Source organism: Cupressus sempervirens, chromosome 5 (genome assembly GCF_028749045.1).
Source record: "Cupressus sempervirens isolate cs-2001-9-10 chromosome 5, ASM2874904v1, whole genome shotgun sequence".
NCBI lineage: Eukaryota > Viridiplantae > Streptophyta > Pinopsida > Cupressales > Cupressaceae > Cupressus > Cupressus sempervirens.
In genome coordinates this window covers 60836147-60851607 of record NC_143122.1, presented here as the reverse complement: position 1 = coordinate 60851607, position 15461 = coordinate 60836147, and the positions used below count along the sequence as shown (strand labels likewise).

At 36.0% G+C, this 15461-nt stretch overlaps 1 protein-coding gene across 3 annotated transcripts in view; it reads left to right on the top strand.

The window, feature by feature from the left end:
• Positions 1-15461, top strand: part of LOC149554544 (putative triglyceride lipase) — a 329392-nt gene that overhangs the window by 892 nt on the left and 313039 nt on the right. The gene's annotated exons all lie outside the window — the stretch shown is intronic.

The following is a 15461-nucleotide window of genomic DNA, read 5'->3' as shown; positions in this document are numbered from 1 at the left end:
TCAAAAGATGTTAAATGAGGTCTTTTTTGGAAAAAAATAGTTTTTTAAAATATTAAATATGCTTATGTGAGATCTTCTTTTTTTGATATGTGCTACTCTTACCTAAAAGCATAAATGGTTATGAGATTTCAGAAAGAAGGCGGTTGGAGGATTGCAAGTCAAAGCGTGTCACAAGATCCAACCGGAAGCTAGTAACTGAAAATAAACTGCTCAAGGAACAAGTAAACAACTTGCACTGCATCACGGATAAAGGGCAGAAAGAGCTGGTCATGATAAAACAAAAGCTAAGCCAATTAAATACAGAAAAAGAAAATAAATCAAAACTGTCAGATGAAAAAGACGCCATAAATAAAAGAGATCCAATCTGCATGGCATGCACGGAAATTTAAAAAATCAGCTGAGAGATCAAATTGACTCGAGGCCAAATAGTGAGCACAATTAGTAAATGATATGATATGATATGATAGATTTTAATGACGTCCACGAGACTAAAGTAGTCTATGGAACCCATGCGATCACCCTCCCGAGTCAGGAGCGGAACTAGTCAGTTGTAAAGTTTTGGATAACTTGTCTCTCCTTCTCTGAAGTTTGGTAATCAAATCCACTGCTCTCTTCACTTGATCTTCCTCGAATAAATAGTTGAAGTCCTTGTTCTGCAATATTTTTGTATAACCAGATCTGATGTCATTGTAAGCCAGGCAGTCCTTGACAAAGTGCTGCTCTGTCTCAACTATTCCCATATTACAAAATAAACATGTTAATACAGAAAAGGATCTCGTATAACAATAAGTTAAAATGCGAATTAGAGCGAAAAAATGACATAAATGATAGGGTTATAAATATCATTATTAAATGACTGAGGGACTATGATGAGAAGGAGAAAACCGATTAGCTAACAAGAGACTTTCTTAAGGACCACCTACACTGGTCATGATAAATCCATCAAGAAAATAGTATTGAACAAATGATTGGAGAAGGGAGAAATAAATATTTCAGATTTAGTATGTGAAATATAAAAGACAAAAACATAAAACTAAAGAACAAAAAGATTCTTAAAGGTACACAAATATACTTAAATGCATACTTAACCATTGCACAACAGCAAGATAGAAAAAAAGAATGGGAAAAGTAAAGGCAACACTTGATGCAGGAAAATAGGCATGGTTACAAACTGGAAAGACTCAAATTCATGACAGAATGGAACACATGAAATAGGAATTTGGTGCCTATTTAGGAATAGTTGACTATGGTAAGTTGATATTGTAGAGGTTATACCTAGAGGAGAGGACTTGGGTTGGAGCCCATAGTAGAAAGAAAATATGTTATCCTCGTTATAGAAATGCATGAGCATGAGGTTTTTAAAGTCCGAGACTTTGAAGCGTGTAAGAAAGCATTGGTTTGAAATGCAAGGATGGACATTGGCAAATGGTGTTAACTAGACAATCTTGGTGTGGAATTATGAAATATCCCAAATGGATATTTGCTTTGCTGCTGCTATTTGTGCTGTTGCTATTTGTTTAATTATATAAATTATATTTTCCTGTAGATTTTTCTTTGATATTATAGAGCTAAATAGAAGTTGCAGAAGAAGGTCGTTTCTTTTTGTATTTTTAAGAATATAGGTATTACAATGAATAAATAACAGTAATTGATAAAATATAAGCGATAGAAATCATATGCAGCAATACATACTATTCTTGAAATGATTCTAAAACTATACCAACAGAGTCTAATTTATTTCAGAATAGTACCAATACAGATGTGCTTCAAACAAGGTTGACGCCAGCTGAAGATGGGAACTAGCTACAATTAAACAAGTTCAAATGATAGAGCCCAAAATGCTGCAATAAAAAAACTCCAGTCTGCTGCAAATAAACACTCCAGAATTCCTCCTACGAGCTGCTATAAGGAAAAGCCAGGCTGAACCAAAGTGGCCGCCTTCCCTATATATCTACAGCCTACAAAGTGTGACTGCAATACTATAAATTGATCCTCTAACGTGATCAACTTGTATGCATAAGAACTTTCAAATCTGATCTTCTTGAGGGCTACATCCCAACAAATTTGCTCTCAACACTAGGGTTTGCGTACTAAGTGAGGAATGCTCTTCCAAAGCAATGACGTCCAAAATAGGTTGACAAAATGATAAAGATACTCACCTTTAGGTTACCATCTCCTTATATCCCCTCTCCAAGGCAAATCAAACCCTAAAAGAACCCTAAAGTGGATTTCATTGGACTTTATAATATAACATTATTTCCCCAATTAAAAGCGTCCAAATAGGAAAAAATATTAGTTTATTAATGAAAAATAGCTCGAAGTATCAAATAAGTCCCGACAAGTGATAATCAAATAGTAGAGATTGAGCTCTTTCCAACGAGCTATCACACATAGGCAAATCAATCCAAATGGAGCTAGAAAACTCCTTATTACTCCAAAATGGCTAAACAATTAGCCTTATTTAAATTATTAAAATGCTAATTTAGGAGAATATTTAAATATATTAAAATATTTCCCAAGTAGCCAAGGAACAACCCAAACACCTCCAAAACATGGAATTGAGTTTGTCACGTGCCTGTGACTGATGTTGGACACCCTGAGCCAAATGGCAATCTCACCCTCAAATCGAGAGATACTCCTAAAAAATAGGGAACACACCCAAATCTCCTGAAATTGAGATCAGGGGTGATCTCATAGAACCTCAACTCTGGAGAACGTCACCACCTCCTAAAAGGTAGGAATCTCCTCCTACAATCAAGGAACTACCTCTTAAGATTAAGGAACTACTCTCAACTAATCTACTACTGCCTATAATACCAAATCCAGATGCTGAAAACCCTGACTGAGTCCCTGATCACCACTGCCAGCCTATGAGACTCCATAATAGGCTAACTCTCATGTCACTGCTAGATAGAGCTAAAGAGGGGACATGACAAATTATAGAATAGGAAAAAAAAAGACCAAAATAAGCAATGTGTATGGTTGAGGAAAATGAAAAATAAAGTAACAATAAGGGCATTTGCTTTCTTCTTTAAAATTAGACATTCAATGATATATAAGAAAAGGAACATGAGTGTGAAGATCCTTATCCATTAGTTAGATGAGAGTTCAGTCTACACTTGTAGGTCATACCCACATCTTATATCTATATATCTTCATGAAAAGATGCAACTGTTAGGAAAGAGACAACCCTTTGAATGGGTTTTTTTTTTGTTAACAAACTTTTACTTCTAAATACTAATCATTACTGTTGAACATTTTATTAATCTTCAATTATTTATTGTTCATATTTCTTATGCCAATATGTATCTCAATATTCCTATGAAGAGATGTGATCCTTCTTAAAGGAGACACCCACTTGAATTGTCACAACTCCTCCTTAAAATTATGCAATACATACATCTACATAGTCTCCTCCTTATATGATTAGAAGGCATAAAAATCTTCTTTATAAATATATCATTAATGCTTCACAAATTTGCAAATACTCTTTCATGTAGGTCTACATTATTCTTTATATTTCCTTCATAACTTTGCTCTTATTCCTCTTCAAGGTTTTGTTCTTCAAATCTCAATGATATTCTTTTATTTCTACCTACTCATCTTCTTCTCTACATTTCACTATCACCTTTTATATTTACATGTCAGTTGGGTAGATATTTTGCCACTGACAGTTTTAAAACTTTTGTTACAAAATAGGTGACGCAAGTAGGGTAGGGAATAACCAAGCTCAAAGGCGCACCCAACAATCCAAACCAACCTTGTAAAGTTAACACAACGGAAGAAAACACAAAAGAGAAGAACACCACAGAGAGAGAACAATATTTTTTTATTGATTCAACAAATGATTAGCATACATGCCCTATTGTAAGGCCTTCTGGGTTACGGCCAGATACAAAATACATTCAAGATCTAAGATCCAACATCAAATTCGCAGTTTCAAACATATATGCAACAAACTTTCCAAACTTCTGCGTTCTGTTCTAAACTCTCCAAAAACTGCCTAACTCTAAGACTAAATACTCCATTTATACTTGCCAAAACAGCTTACAGATCATTCCAGAACATTAAATAATAGCAAGGCTGATCCAACAATGGTTTGGACAAATCCCAAGAAAAGATCTCATCATAAATGACGCGATCGAAATCAATCCTGCAAGTTGGCTCACACCAAAAACGCAAAAATCACATCCAAAATGTTGATACTCGGCATAAACAGGACAACTCGGCACATAAAGAGTCACTCGGCATACACTAGGTAACTCAACACATGAAGAATAACTCAGCACACACTGTGGAACTCGACACACACTGCAGTGGCAAGATGGGATAACATGTGAACTCGAGTGTTAACATGACGTGGGATAACCCTAATTCGGCTTAAACTGTAAAAATTACTGGCACTCGGAAATCGCTGTAACAGAATCAGTGGGATAACATGATGGCTAGGATGCTCCTGCATCAGACAACTAGGGTAGAAAGAAATGATTCTCCTAAATCATGCAAGTGTCACAACTTGAGCTAAAACCAACTTAGATTGAGAAATCCATGTAGCATCATCAACTGGTCTATTTTTCCACTTCACCAAATATTCATAGTATTCTTTTCCCCTTGCGCTTTTACCAACTCTCTGATCCAATAGCTGAGGATATTCCTGATGGTTTACTGCCAGTGAGAAGCATGTCATTGTATGGATCTAATTCCTGGAGCTAGTTTGCCGAACAAACGACACCTATAGAGAATGAAGAACTTAACAGACAAGTGCACGAGTTACTGCAGAAGGGTTTAATTAAAGAAAGTTTGAGTCCATGTGCTGTACCTGTTGTATTAGCACCTAAGAAGAATGGAGAATGGAGGATGTGTACTAATTCCAGAGCTATTAACAAGATCATAGTGAAATATAGGTTTCCTATGCCGAGGATGGATGACATAATGAATTGTTTGAGTGGAGCAAAGTATTTTATCAAGATTGATTTGAAGAGTGGCTATCATCAGATCAGAATTAAAGAAGGTGATGAATGGACGACTGCTTTCAAGACAAAAGATGGTTTGTATGAATGGTTGGTTATGCCTTTTGGTCTGACTAATGCACCTAGTACTTTCATGAGGTTGATGAATGAAGTTCTAAAAAGATTCTTGGGTAAGTTTGTGATTGTTTATTTGGATGATATTTTGATATTCAACAAGACTAAGGAAGAACATCTTGAACATGTTAGACAAGTATTGCAGAGGTTGAAAGAGGAGAAGTTGATGATTAATCTGAAAAGGTGTTCTTTTATGCAAGAGGAGATTGTGTATTTGGGATTTGTGATTTCAACTGATGGTTTGAGAATGGATCCAGAGAAGGTTAAAGCAATTTTGGAATGGCCTACACTTGAGAATGTGGGTGAGGTAAGATCATTTCATGGTTTCGCTAGTTTTTATAGAAAGTTTATAAAGAATTTTAGTGTTGTTTGTAATGCTATGACTAAGACAATGAGAGGAGATAAAAATGAATTCAAGTGGAAACATGGAGCTGATAAAGAGTTTTGAGATTTTGAAACAAAAAGTTGTTGAGTTACCCATATTGGCTTTGCTTGATTTCAGTAAGGTATTTCAGGTTGAATGTGATGCAAGTGGTACTGCAATAGGAGCTGTATTAAGTTAAGAAGGTAAACTTGATGCTTTCTTTAGTGAGAAGTTGAATGATGCTAAAATGAAGTATTCTGTGTATGATCAAGAGTTTTATGCTATTGTTCAAGCTTTGAAAAAGTGTAGACATTATTTGATTTCTAAGGAGTTTGTGTTGTATACTGATCATAAAGCTTTACAGTACTTGGGAAGTCAACATAAATTGAATCAGAGACATATAAAGTTGGTTGAGTATTTGTAAAGTTTTACATTTGTGATTAAGCATAAGAGTGGAGTTACTAATAGAGTTGCTGATGCATTGAGTAGAAGACTTGTTGATTGAAATGAAGATTGAAGTTCTTGGTTTTGATGAAATGAAAGAGTTGTATGGTGCTGATCCTGATTTTTCTGAGGCGTAGAGAGAGTGCAAAGCACCAAATCTGACAGATCACATCAGTAAGTATGATGAATAATTCATTTAAGAAGATATGTTGTTCAAAGGTATTTAGTTGTGTATCCCTAGGAGTTCTATGAGGCTGAATCTGATTAAAGAAAAGCATAGTGGTGGATTGGCTTGACATTTTGGAATTGATAAGAGATTGAGTTTATTGAAAGAGACGTATTATTGGCTATAGATGTATGAGAATGTTTAGAAGTTTGTGAAGAGTTGTGGAGTTTGTCAAGTTGCAAAGGAGTAAGTCAGAATACTGGATTGTATACACCTATTTCTATTCCTGAGAAACCTTGGAGTGACATTAGTATGGATTTTGTTCTTGGATTGCCTAAAAGAACAAAGGGGTATGATTCTATATTTGTTATTGTGGATAGATTTTCTAAGATGACTCATTTTATAATATGTAAGAAGACATCAGATGCTGAGCATGTTGCTGAACTTTTTTTCAAAGAGATTGTTAGATTGCATGGATTACTAAGAAGTATTATTTTTGATAGAGACAATAAGTTTGTTGGTTATTTTTGGAGGACTTTGTGGAAGAAAATGGGTACTGAGCTGAAGTTTAGTTGTACATTCTATCCACAGACTGATGGATAGACAGAGGTTGTGAATAGAAGCTTGGGTAATTTGCTGAGATGCTTAGTTGGAAATGAAACACATAATTAAGAGATGGTATTGGCACAAGCTGAGTTTGCATATAATAATTCTATGAATAGAAGTACAGGAAAGACACCTTTTGAGATTGCTACTGGAATGAAGCTTAGAGGAGTATCAGATTTAAGAGATGTTGTTGGTGAAGAGAAGTGCTGTAGGAGAAGAATTTGTTGATTTTATGGAGTCTTTGCATAAGGAAGTGAAGTTGAAGTTCGAACAAAGTAATCAGAAGTATAAAGACAATGCTGATAAGTCTAGAAGACATCATATTTTTTCAAGTTGGTGTTGAGGTGATGGTTCATTTGAAGAAAAGAAGATTTTCGGTTGGAACATACAATAAACTGAAGATGAATAAGTTTGAACCTTGTAAGATTTTGAAGAAGTTTGACAATGGAAATGCTTATGAAGTTGAGTTACCTAATGACATGGATATATCTCCTATATTTAATGTTGCTGATCTGTATAAGTATTATGAGTCAGATGATGAAGTTGCTGTACCTGATGATTATCTTAAGAAGTAGATTGAAGAGGTTGAATAGATGTTGGATCAAAGAGTTGGTAAAAGCACAAGAAGAAAGAATTACGATGAATATTTGGTGAAGTGGAAAAACAGACCAGTTGAAGATGCTACATGGATTTCTCAATCTGAGTTGGATTCAGCTCAAGTTGTGACACTTGCATGATTTCGAAGAATCATTTCTTTCTACCTTGGTTGTCTGATGCAGGAGCATCTTGGGTTGACGTGTTATCCTGCTCGTTTGTGTTCATTCTGCTAGTTGTTGCTGAGTTTCAGACATTGTTGAGGTGCAGCAATTGCTGAGTGCCAGTAATTTTGCAGCTTAAGCTGAGTTGAGGTTATCCCACATCATTTTAACACTTGGGTTCGCGTGTTATCCCTAATGGAACCCAAAATTCTAGTCTCCGTTTTTAATCTTAAAGAGTGAATATGAAATCTGGAGAAAAAGGAAGTATCTAATCTCGATCAGAACAATGAATATAATCACTAAAACATATTTGATTGATGTTATTGGTTTATATGATCATGTAGGAAGCAATGGTTGTTTCACTTCTAAAGCTTTATTGATATCAGACATCATTGTATTCATAATAAGGATTAGATTGAGAATGTATTCATGAGGACAAAATTAACAGATAAGAGAATCAAAGGATGCCTGAGAAAGTCATTTCAATGAATATACCAGAAATGGTTGTATTTTCATTTGTTTCAGTATTCCTTCAGTATTCTATAAATCATTACCAGTATTGATTTTTTTTATTACCATCACCTTCAGTTTGGGGAATTGCATATTGATTATATTATATTAGGATTGGCTAGTTGTTCCAAGATATTGATTGGATGGATATAATGCTGGATGTTTACAATGAAGTTGTCAGAGGTCATACAATGACAAATTTAAAGCAGGATTTGCACACCTAGCACATGCCTTCAATGGAGTAGCAACAATCATATACTGTGACAAATGGCAATGGATTTTACACATACAGATTCTAGTTTTTATGATTCTTGTATATACATTTGTAAGGAAATGGCAAGCTGAAACTTTATATGTATATAAATTGCCACCCAGAAAGGGCTGTATCCAGCAACTAGTCCATACATCTAGTCTTTGTAAATATTCAGTCACGCACTGGAGGTGATTGAACAATGAAATGGGTGTTTGCAAATTGTTAAGTTAATAAGATGGATGAACCTTATGCACAGTAGCCTAAGGAGGCACCAACAGACCTATGAAGAATTCATAAAACAGAGATAATACATCAGTAATGGGTCCTCTGTAAGTTTGTATCAGATAGCAATAACCTATTCTGCAATCAATACTGCTAACCTGCAAGCGTGGTCAATCAAATACTCAGTTGTCGGTCTGGAAATCCAAAATTTATACTTAGGCAGTCTTTGATGCAAAATGATGGAGTGTAAAACTTGCATTAGTGTGAACAGATGGCACAATTAATTAGTATTGCATTTATCATTTTTTACACATCCAGATAGCGAATAATTAGAGAGATTTGTAGGTCGCATCAAGAGTGGGCCTTGTTTGCATTATACAGACCTTTCAGTCATGCACGACATCAGAGTTATAAGCACAATCACAAGATTATGGTGATAGAGGAGCCGTCGAAATTCAGATGAAATAGATACCAAATTGCCAAATGTTTTTTACAAAGTTTTCTAGTAAATATTTCCATAGGGTTACTATTGATATTGTTTACTTACGGTATTTCGAATGTTTGTGACAGGTGTGCGATGAAGGATGTGTTCCATACGAATGAAGAAGTCAGGCAGAGAGTATACATGCAGAGAAGGAGTAGATATTTTTTTAGGGCGGAGGCCCTCGAATATGGAGTTGAATAAACGATATAACATGAAAGAGAGGGACTAAGTGGACTCTGCATTTGGAGACGCGTGCGAGAGACAGAAAGGAAATAACGTCAGGCGGATAAAGGCTTTCAGGTTGAGAGCATCAGAACCTTCCTACGGCTGGGATACTCATTCAAATCTTGCTCTGCATTCTCGCGTCTAGGAGCACATCAAACTCATAGGGAAGGATGAAGGATTTTCCCTGTATGTGAATGAAGAGGAGGATTGCGTGCGGACGGATCAGTCCAGACAAAGGAAAACACCCAAGGGATTGAAGGATATCACATAAAGAATTAATTATTAATGGGAGAAATACTACTACCAATTGAAATTCGAACCATAATCAATATTGGTTAGTTATTAGTTTTGAAGGGGTGCAATGCTTGGTTAAATAACTGATGCCCTTCAGGTGTTTATAAATATGTGATGTAAAACACAGGAAAGGGACAAGAGATAGAAGATTCATTTCCTTAAAGAATCTACAGAGTTTTGTCATCATTATGCATACATGTTTGAAATCCATTTTATTTTAAAGGAGAAGTTGGATTTCTGAACCTAGCATAGAGATTGTAATCTTTTGAGCGCTGATTCAAACATTTGGTGGACCTTATTGTGCTGAATAGAGCTCCAGGAAGCTGAGTGTCTTCAGTATAATTTATCCATCAAATAAAAATAGTAAGGATTTCAATTGTTTTAGAGTTGGAATACATATAGTTCATCCTTTGTAATGTTGATCATTTCTTTGTTTATAATTTTCTAATTTGATAAGAACACTAAGTTGTTAATTGTTTTCGGATTTGACAAATACAAATAGCATAGGAATAAGTATTTCCTGTTATTTGTATCTATTGTGTCCATTAATGGTTAAAGCATAATAGACAATTCTGAAATACGTTAAAATATAATAACTTGTGGCATCATAATGAGTAAATTTTTGAGCAAAGATTACATTATCAATGTCATAAAGTTGTATGTAAATATATATATATTTGACTCTATCACCCAATTGGAATTAGACACTGGTCATAGATTTGCTCAAGGATACGTAGATCACGTGCTGGCAATTTTTCATCTTCTTTCTTTAAAAACCCTTTTATTAAGCAATCACTTTAACATTTTTTCTTTCAGCAAAATACAATCCTAATAAACAATCCAAGTTTGAAGTTATATCTAGAAGTTTTCCTTAACGCTTGCCAGTTGAAGGAATTTGTTTTGCAATTCGCTATAATACATTTTGCATCCGAGTTTTGGGATTTGGGTAAATAGGCCTTGGTCCAGCGGAACCTAAAGCGCAGAGGATTTAATCCTATCACGTTGGCCAAAATCAGTTAGATACCTAGCATCGAGCAGGCAACGCTCGTAGGTTTCTAACCATCGATTTTGATAACCAACAATCCCATCTCACCACTATAGTATGTGTTGAGCTATTCTTCATGTGCCGAGCTATCTTTTATGTGCCGAGTTACCTAGTGTATGCTGAGTGACTTTTCAAGTGCAAAGTTGTCCTGTTTATGCCAAGTGTCAGCATTTTAGACGTGACTTCTGTGTTTTTGGTGCGAGCCGACTTGCAGGATTGATTTTGATCACATCATTTATGATGAGATCTTTTCTTGGGATTCGTCTAGACCGTTGTTGGGTCAGCTTTGCTATTATGTAATGTTTTAGAATGATCTGTAAGCTGTTTTGGCAAGTATAAATAGAGTGTTTAGGCTTAGGCATTTTTTTTGAGAGTTTAGAGTAGAACACGAAAGTTTGGAAAGTTTGTTGCATATGTGTTTGAAGCTACAAATTTGATGCTAGATCTTAGATCTTGGATGTATTTTGTATCTGGCTGTAACCTAGAAGGCCTCACAGCTGGGCGTGTATGCTGTTTATTTCATGAATCAATAAAAGAATCTTGTTTTCTCTCTCTGTGTGGTGTTCTTTCTCTTTGTGTGTTTGCTTCCATTGTGTTAACTCTGCAAGGTTGGTTTGGATTGCTGGGTGTGCCTTTGGCTCTAGTTTTTCCTTGACCTCCTTGTGTCAGGTGCTGCAAACACACAAGGGAACAACACCACAGAGAGAGAGAAAGAACAATATTCTTTTTATTGATTCAGCAAATGATCAGCATACATGCCCAGCTATAAGGCCTTTTGGGTTACGACTAGATACAAAATACATTCAAGATTTAAGATCGGGCTTCAAATTCGCACCTTCTAGTTCTGCTCTCAAATCATCTTTGAAAACTCTCCAAAAACTGTCTAAGCCTAAATACTCTATTTATACTTGCCAAGAAGACTTATAGATCATTCTAGAACATTACATAATAGCAAGGCCGACCCAACAATGGTATGGACAAATCCCAAGAAAAGATCTCCTCTTAAATAATGAGATCGAAATCAATCCCACATATCAGCTTGCACCAAAAAACGTAGAAATCACGTCCAAAATGCTGACACCTGGCATAAACAGGACAACTCGGCATGTGAAGAGTCACTCGGCATACACTAGGTAACTTGGCACATGCAGAATAGCTCGGCACACACTGCAGTGGTGAGAGGGGATAATGCGAGCCCGAGTGTTAACATGACATGGGATAACCTCAACTCCGCTTAAACTGCAAAAACTATTGGCACTCGACAATTGCTATAACAAAATCAGTGGGATAATGCGACGACTAGGATGCTCTTGCATCAGACTACCAGTAAAGACCTCAGATGCTCTACATCAGACTCCCCAAGTACATAGAAAAATGTGTCCCACATTTGCTTCCGAAAGAAAATTCTGTACTTAGCTTCATCTCCACAAAAGGTTTCCACTTGATCAAAGAAAAGAGGTCAAATCTGAAAATCAGTCATCCATTCAAAAATCTGAATCTCATCGAATCAATCAACATATGAACTCAATTGAAAATCACAATGCTCCATCTGCAACTTATCATCAACATCATCTATAACATTATCCTCATACATGAACACCAGATCAACAATAACACCCAGATCACAAACCCTATCAACAACAACATATGAACTCAGATCCATAATAGCAGCAACATACAAGTCCATAACAGAAACAAAATTTATATTCATTCCTCTAGCAACATATAGATCAACAACGTCATGAAAATCCACATTAGTAACAACATCAGTATCCTTCAGCATCTCAGTAGCAACATATAAGTTCAGATCCATATCAGCAACAACAACATCATGTAAATCCACATCAGTAACACCTCTGAAATCCTCAACCATATTACTAGCAAGTGAATCCATCTTCTTACCACAAGCAACATCCAGATCAACATTATTCATAACTGAATGAACATATAACTCCAGATCAGCAACGACAACAATGGATAAGTCCTCAATCACATCCATTTCAACATTAACATCATTTTGTATAACAACATCTAGTTCTTTACCAACATAAGTGAAACTCTCCTCTTTAGTAATCTCATTACGCACAACAAGATGCTCTACAATTTTCATGTTAGATCTATCCATCTGCTCATGAAAACTAAAAGATACTTCCTCCATTTCAGCAAAATCATCATGTACTTCCACGATTTGTCTTCTTCTCTTCATAATCTCTTTAACCAACCAAACAACCTTCTTTCTAATCCTCAGATGCCAACTTAAATTAGACTTTTCCAGATCATCAATCCTTTCATGTAAATCATCCCAAAAAGAATCATATCATCAAGATGTCTTCCACGATTTTTCGCTAACTCAATAGCTTCTGCTTTCACTGCAAGTTTCCTCAACATGTCCAATAACTCTGGATCAACATTTCTCCTTCCTCAAACCATGTTTACACAAAGAATGAACGACAAGTCCTCTGCAAGTGCAGGCCAAATCCGCAGATCTGCAACCCTACACCAAATCGCCAATAAGCTAGGACTTCCGAAATCAAAACCCATTTCTGATAAACTTTGCCCAACTAAGGTCCTGGTACAAACTGCCTCACACTTCAGCAATCTATTTGCACTCTTAGGAACAAATGAGCTTTGATACCACCTGATGCAAGGAGGGCGGGGAATAACTAGGGCCAAAGGCACATCCAGCAATCCAAACTGAATTTGCAGAGTTAACACAATGGAAGCAAACACACAAGGGAACAACACCATAGAGAGAGAGAACAATATTCTTTTATTGATTTAGCAAATGATCAACATACATGCCCAGCTGTAAGGCCTTCTGGGTTACGGCTAGATAAAAAATACATTCAAGATCTAAGATCTAGCTTCAAATTCGCCCCTTCCAGTTTTGCTCTCAAATCAACTCTAAAAACTCTCCAAAAACTGCCTAACTCTAAGCCTAAATACTCTATTTATACTTGCCAAAACGGCTTACAGATCATTCTAGAACATTACATAATAGCAAGGCCGACCCAACAATGGTCTGGACAAATCCCAAGAAAAGATCTCATCTTAAATGATGCAATCAAAATCAATCCCGCAAGTTGGCTCGCACCAAAAATGTAGAAATCACATCCAAAATGCTGACACTCGGCATAAACAGGACAACGCGGCACATGAAGAGTCACTCGACATACACTAAGTAACTTGGCACATGAAGAATAGCTCGGCACACATTGTCAAACTCAGCACACACTGTAGTAGCGAGATGGGATAACAGGCAAACCCAAGTGTTAACATGATGTGGGATAACCTCAACTCGGCTTAAACTGCAAAAATTATTGGCACTCGGCAATTGCTGTAACAGAATCAGTGGGGTAACGCGACGGCCCAGGTGCTTCTGCATCAATAGGAATTCCAGCCACATCTTGTGAGGCAAAGTCTCTCTTTCCTTAAAGGGAAGGCTCCCCCTTCTCACTGTTATTGGGATCAATTCAAAGCAAACAAGAAATTGAGACAATCTAAAAAGGGATGTTACCAATATTCTTTCCTCTCTTTTTAGAAAGAATCAAAATAATCATTAAACAGGTAATGGGAACAATGAAACTCTAACTGCACTTTTGTCTCAAATTGGAACATTGACACCAATAAACTTAAATCAACTCACATATTGTTTGTAAGTGCACTCGCGTAGATCTATTTTCAATTTATAAGCTATAAGGATGAATGGGGAGCTCGCGTAGATTGATTGTAAGCGTACTCTTGTAGATCTATGTCTAATTTCAAAGATGAGTTTCCACAAATGGAGCACACATACTTCCACAAGTAGATAATTTCAATCTTTAATTTCACCACCACAAATGGAGTACATAGACTTCCATAAACAATGATTTCTAAATTCTAAATCTTTAAGTTATCCCAACATAGAGGCTGAAAGTAACTGATTCCATGGAGGCTTTGAATATAGAGAAGATTGCATGAATTAAAGAAAGCAATACAAATTGTAGACACAACTTACAATTTACACCACCACAACTGTTCCCATACACAACTTTGAAACAAATTGCTTCTTCTATTCACTTCTCTTTGAAACTTGTACAAATAAATCACACTTATATTTTTTCACTGATTCTGCAAAGTTTTCTTGCATATATAAAGATGATATTTGCAATGGAAGGCACTCCCTTATGTAGACAAAGGAGTGAGAGAAAAGAGGAGGAAAAGGTGGGAGAAACTCAACCACCTTGCCTAAGTCAAAAAGGAAAGAAGACTTATTCAATTACGTTGCTGAAGGCACATGTAATTCGATTGCATGCAAATCAATTATACGCAACATGTCTTCTGAACTACAAGCAAAAATATGAAAACAAACTAAACCAAAGTGATGAAAATGTTGAAACTGTTGAATTTGAATGAATCAATCCTGTAGATTATCAACAAAGGCTTTGAATTTGCTTTTGTAATTGTGGATGATTGCAGGATTGAGATTTCTTGTATTTGGGGCCACTGTTTTCACTTTGATAATAGATGTGTTCACTTTTGTGTAGAATCTAGTCGATAATTTTATACATCACGGTTTAAAATTGTTACTCCTTGAGGCCATAGATTTGACTTAGTAGAGTAATCCCATCATTGACTTTCTCACATAAGTCAATTCTGTGCATCACCTTAAGCCATCTAGAGAAGTTGATTCTCTTGTTGATCAGTTAGTTGTCATTTGAAAACTTGATGTAATCAAGCCTTTTCTCAATTATAGTTAATGTGAATTCTCCTTTGTCAAATTTGCACATTTTGGGATTTCCGACTCTTTGAAAACCTTCTCAATGATGCCTGATGTAAACTTAGAACAACTTTCCCATTAGTGTCTTTAATGGATTTTGTTTTTGAATCGAAGTGATTGGCACATTCCCACACAAACTCAGGTTCTAGGGCAGCCATTGGGAAAGTGGGGAACAAATGAATATTGCTTCTTTTGATTCAAAGCATGTCTTCTTGACATGATGTCTCTATTCTTTGAAGAAATTCTG